Source organism: Triticum dicoccoides, chromosome 1B (genome assembly GCF_002162155.2).
Source record: "Triticum dicoccoides isolate Atlit2015 ecotype Zavitan chromosome 1B, WEW_v2.0, whole genome shotgun sequence".
NCBI classification, from domain to species: domain Eukaryota; kingdom Viridiplantae; phylum Streptophyta; class Magnoliopsida; order Poales; family Poaceae; genus Triticum; species Triticum dicoccoides.
The window spans coordinates 205,831,586-205,837,714 of record NC_041381.1 but is presented as its reverse complement, the minus strand read 5'-3'; the positions used below and the strand labels follow the sequence as shown (position 1 = coordinate 205,837,714).

General features: G+C 41.3%; 1 long non-coding RNA gene across 1 annotated transcript; it reads right to left on the bottom strand.

Moving 5' to 3' along the window:
* Positions 1-467: 467 nt before the first annotated feature.
* LOC119328627 lies at positions 468-3,311 on the bottom strand. The gene is made up of 3 exons (XR_005159065.1): positions 3,291-3,311; positions 1,006-1,092; positions 468-679 (listed from the first exon to the last, which is right to left on the bottom strand). It is a non-coding gene; the product is annotated as an uncharacterized LOC119328627 (long non-coding RNA).
* Between the last annotated feature and the right edge of the window lie 2,818 nt (positions 3,312-6,129).

The following is a 6,129-nucleotide window of genomic DNA, read 5'->3' as shown; positions in this document are numbered from 1 at the left end:
CGGACGAATATATATTCGGGAAAAAGAGTACTTGAACGAATGTATGTATAGTTTTGTACTGAGCGTGTTTTCACATACTGCGTGTGTTTTGTGTTGAGCAGTCGAACTTTCATCATCGAACCAACATAGTTTATATAGCTGAACTAAAATAAACTTTTCCACAATAAATGTGATGTGCTTTTTCTTTGTTTTTCTTTGAGCATATATTCCTCAGGTTCATAAGCGAACTTTCTCAAATTCCATAGAAGAACCGACAGCTATTTATGATCTAAACATATATGCTAGTAGTAATCAAACATTCCATACAATTTTTTGTTTGTTCATGGACATCAACCAAAATAGGAAGGAGAGAGCACTCGACTGATAATTGTTTTTTATTCATACTGATCAATGTTTTTAATTCAAACCATTGTTTCCTTTCTTGTAGAAACATCAAACTATCATATACACTTTCTTTTAAAAAGTAGCAATCATATTATCATACATAGAAGAACTTGCAGCTGCTGCTATGTTTATGGATTGCATGTTTTCATTGTCCTCATTGCCTTCATCGTGTACTTCATCCTTAGCCTGCTTGGTATCCTTCATGCTAGTGATCAGCATCGTCATCCTGGGCTTGCTTTGTAGGCATTATTCCCCAAGGTGCCACATCCTTACTCACTGTGCTGATGTGTTTGTACTGCCCAAACAAATATGTGAGAGCACAAAAATAAAAAATTCAAACACTATTTGGTGCTAACAGGAATAGAAACAAACACTAAAGAGCATGACACAACCAAATTATCTCTCTCATACTAATTAATTGTCCATGGATCCATGTGCTGTAGCATGTGAACCCCAAAGCTATCAATAGTAGTAGCTTCTTCGAGTAGCGACAACTCGAACTTGTGCAACAAACACCTACAAGTTCAGAAGTTATGCTACAAACACCTACTTTTCTATTACATGCAGACAATTGATTAGCAGCAGTAAGTTGGAGCTGGGATGGATAGGAGATTGCATTACCGGCAGAGCTTCCCAGAGGTTTTCCTTGTTGGAAGCATCGCGAATGGGAGGAGAGCATTTGAAACAAGTGTTCCCATCTCGAACTACCTACAGAAGATGTTATTACAAGCAGAATGGTTGTAGTAAATTGAACTACAGCACCAGAGAAAAGCAACAACGTTTTGCACCAAAATATTTAGTTTCTTTCAGTCACACACTGTTTTATGTTATCCTCATTCTATCGGTTCTTATTTACTTAATATTTAACCACCATCTTCTTTCCCTTCTCATTGTTCTTTTGCTAATTAGAACACTACTGCAGGAGCACCAACTCATATGTGACAGTGCATAGGATGCAAAGGTGCAGCTGGCTTTAGATTCGACAATCCTCTATCAATACAAGGAACAACAACAGCAGCAAATCCCTCTCAGTAATCTCTTTCTCACTCACCTTACCCTATAGCAGCAGCGACCAGGGCACACGAACCACCGGCAGCTAGCAAGCAACAACGACATTGCGGGCGGGGCGGCATACTATATCAATTTCATGAATTGAAATAAATAATGAACTACTAGAGCCATTTTCTGTAATGGCCTGATGCAATTACAGAATCATCAAAGCAAACTAGTTGCAAACAATCATCTCCGAACTTGTGACTTGACCTTTTAAATTACAAGATTGAAGTATATATGAGCTATCTAGGCCAAGTAGAAATTTTTGACTTAAACTTTTACCATTCGAATTCCCATTTGGGGTTTCTTTTTTGTTTGATCTTTTTCACGAACTTATCTGAGACGTCGTGGTGAACTTATAACCTTTTCAATCGATGACCCTTTACAGCCACCAATTTTTTCTTCTGCACTTACACCCTCTCGAGTCAGAACTGATACAATTATTTTTTTAATAAGTTAACTGGGTTTTCACTAATGATATAACTTAATAGCATTTCTTCTGAATAAGTTAACAATAAACATGATCATAAGAACCTCATTTTCTCATGAACCCATTTTCTGTTAGATGTGTGCATGTTCACACGTACTAGGAATTTGAGGCTACATTTGCACTAGTATAATCCAAAGTACACTAGTTCTGGTCACTAATTAACAACGAACCATTGTCCAACACTTCTTTTTTGACTCACATTAAGTACTAATGATAGTGACTAGCACTGCATTGTGTTATCCCCTGTAATTTCAGTATATTTTTCTTCGTTGGTTAACAAAAACTCAGTACATTGTTCTTCAGTATATTGTTCTTCTCTGATTACTTTAGTTCATGTGTTTGAACTGAAGGAGGCTGCTGAATCAAACCACTGATTTAGTAGCATTTACATAGACAAAGCTATTTTGGGGTGGCGAACGGCATCAGCATGTGGGCTGGGTTGTCGTGCACCGGGAAGGATGAGGAAAACGGCAACCAACCACTATAGTGGAAATAGGAGCTGACGGTCATGGACTGCTGCTCGGCATGAACTCGACCGTCGGGATGCCACGGGGTTGGACTGGGGACAGTGCTGGACATATTGGAGAAGTGTCCAAAGAGCTTAGAGCAGCAGTGTACATCGGCAAAGGACTAATCGTGCACAAGGAGATGTACTGCTCTCCTGGGATGGAGAGGCGAAGTGTGTGCCTCCTGAGCCGCGGGGTTGAACTGCTTCGGGTTGTGTCGTTGAACGATCCGGTGTGGTGGCGGTGAACGGTATGGGCAGTACGGCGATGGAGCCCCACCGGCGGTGGCAGGAGGCTCGACGCAATCGGGCTAGTAGCTGCGACGGTGAATTGCTTGGGACGGCCAGGTTGGACCGAAATAAAAAATTATTTGCCGAACTTGGACCGCAGTCAGCTGTCAATTTGGACTGAAAAGGATGTTGTGGTTGTGCCTGGGAGGAATAAAAGGGGTTTGCCTAGGCAGAAAGCCGAGCATGGTCTGGGGAAGAAGCCGTTTGATCCCGTTTATCCTGAAAACTGCAGATTATAGGATAGGACTATTATGCATCTGCCCACGATCCCATTTACTAGAAACTGGACCTCCTACTTCCCACCATTCCATTTTTTATCATGTCATGATCAAAATGGGTTTGATCCCAATGTTCAGACCGGAATACTACAGCGGTTTGTGATCTAAAAGTTAGCAACTATGGATCAAAAGTTTTAATAAATGTCCTTAACATTTGCCATTGCTTGAATTATTCGAGCACCTTCTGAGCGACCGACAATAAGAGAAGTTGTGAAAATGCTTATTGACATTGATTCTACTTCTGTATTTGAAGGGCAAAGTACAAGAATAATAAGTAAAAGCAGGTTACCTTTTCTTTGTAAGATGCCACCGTCAACAAAATGAGGACCTTTACCCACAGAATAGCAACAGCGCTCTGAAGTAGCCGATTACGAACCTTAGAATGTGTTACTAGTGTGTTGGAAGCAAGTAAGTTGCAGGCTGTCATTAATTTGGAGGTGTAGTAGCCCCTGGTAGCCTCATAAGTCATGTATCTGCAGCAGTTTCTGTAGAAATTCTGTATATAGCTTGCAGTTCCTGTAAAAATGTTAGATCATGATTTATTGTACTACACTATAAGATCTGCACGGTAAGATAATGATGTACTGCACTTGGATAACGATGTATGCACTGTTAGATAACGGTGAAACATAGCATCCTAGTCCAATCATGACTACTTTGAATGGGCTAGATTTTATCAAAAAGGAGCATGTACTGGTTTACACATTAATTCTGTATACATTTGCTGAAGTTACCTTAGACTTGCATCTAGTTTTGGCACACCCAATAATAGTTGTACTGAGATGGTCAACTAATTGTACCGAGATAGTGAACTTATTTATTGCAAAAATAAAGTCTAAATCATGGCTAAAATTTATTCTAAATCATAAGATTGATGGGAGTATAAGGTAACTTCAGCAAATGTATACGAAATTTTAAATTTCGAAGCACATACCTTTTGTTCTTGTTTGTTGCCGGGCATGACGCTCCTATTCCTGTGGACTGACGGCACCGGCGAAGTCGAGCTGAAGGAGCAGGGATCACGAGCGGTGGCTGGGTGCGCCGGGATTTTGCCGCTGTAAGGGGATCCCAGCTACTACCAAGTCATTCCCGAGGAGCTTATAGAGGCGGCGCAGTTGGTCGCAGGCCATGTGTAAGTTTCAACTATCAGGTGTGCCGGGATTTGGCCGCTGTAGAGAAACAAGAAGTCAAAACAAACAGGAGTTATATAGGTCACAGATTTTTGCCTTCTATACTGACGTGCTTCCTGAGTTATATAGGGATCACTCACAGTCAGTCCCACTGCTACCTGTGCTGCAGAGAACATGAATATAAAGCAGATGGTGACTCATCAATTTTTCTTTCCAATATATCTAAACTTACAGAATTTTCAAACTTGCACTAACGATACTTTAGGTGATATATCTAAACTTTACAAAATTTTGAAGAAACTTGTTGCAAATCATTACTTATTTAGGTAATATATCTAAACTTACAGAGTTTTGAAACTTGCACTGATGATATTTCTTCACACACACCAACTATTCTATAATTTTTCATGGACTGATGATAGATTACACATCGAACTAATACTATGTCTGGTACAAAAATTCTCTATCACGTAGTTGAACAGGCTCTCTTCGTAGTGGTGTACGGCCTGGGGTGGCGGAGGTGAACGGCCTGTGCACTGAGGAGGCGGAGGGTGACGCCGGAAAATTGGCCCGCGACACAACGGGGGCGCTTCGTCGGGAGGATGCCACACACGCCGTGGTGAGTGCATGATGCGGCAGCGCGAGAATGAGGGGTCATGGCGATGGTCAGGGTGCAGGGCCATGTTGTTGGTCGGCGGTGTTGGTTAGGGAGCAGGGCCATGGCGATGGGTAAAGAGCAAAGTATTTTTCAATCAACCAATATAATCCAATATCAACTGGTTGAAGTGAACTAAACTTATAGAGAGAGAGAGAGAGCTCACGAGGGAGAAGATTACAAGCCTGGCATCACCGAGTGAAAGCACCTTGGTGGAAGAAAGTTATAGTGATCCATTAATAACAGGTCAAACCCTCCTTATGCTTGAGTGCACTAGAACTGACAACAAACTGATGCTTTATCAAAAGTTCAACCAGGCCAAAATCCAAAACTGGCCAAACTAGTAGTTGACAGGCAACACTACATTCTTCTCTACTATCTACTATCAGTTCAAGAGTCAAGATGGGCAGAGTTCATCGAGCCTGCACTATCCGTCCACACAAGCTACAGAGCCTGGAGAGAGAGTCTCAAATATCAGTTCACAAAAACTACAGATCATAGCAATAATTATCTATAATCATTCTTTCATCCATCAGCTAGTTTGTGTCCATGTTGTAGGGAGGGAGCAGCAACATTGCATCGTGGCAGCTGCTGAAACCAGATTAGGGTTGTGGGTGGAGGAGGGGTGGAGGGACGACAGCCAGCGATGGAAGCAAGGCGGAGGTTCTCAACCATGGTTGATGGATTGCATGGGGGCGCTGGGCTGGCGGCGGATGTACAAGAAGAACTAGAGAAATATGGCAGATCAAATACGGTTTAAAAGTGGCAGATCAAACGGTTTGTCGGATGGGTTCAATATGCAAATTCATGTAAAAAGAACCAAGAAAGTTCATGTTCAGTAACATTAGAAGTTACCAAACAAACCTAAAAAGATTTTTGTACTTTGAAATACTTCATTTTTACTTCCCAAATACTTCATTTCTTTTGAAATATGAACTTCTATAGTTATTTTCTAGAACTTGTTATCTTTTCCCTGTGAATTCCATGGGGGTTTTGTGTTTCATTATTTTTGTTTATCTTGTTTTCTATTTTGTAAGAACTTATAGGGTTATACATGTTGAACTTATAGACCGGCGGCGCTCAGAGGTAGGGGGTAGGCGGCAGCGGCGCGTTGGACTATGCCAGACATTTTTTCTACACTAGATAGTGTGTAGACATGCTGCCAAGGTCTCACACATGTTTTCCTAGAACAAGTTGAACTGAATATCTTTTCATTTTGAACTTTGAAAGAAGCTACAACTTTCTGCTGCCTAAATGTGTATATAATTTCAAGTTTTCCAAGCACATACCTTCTGTTCTTGTTTGTTGAAGGGCACGCCGCCCCTACTTCTGTGGACTGACGG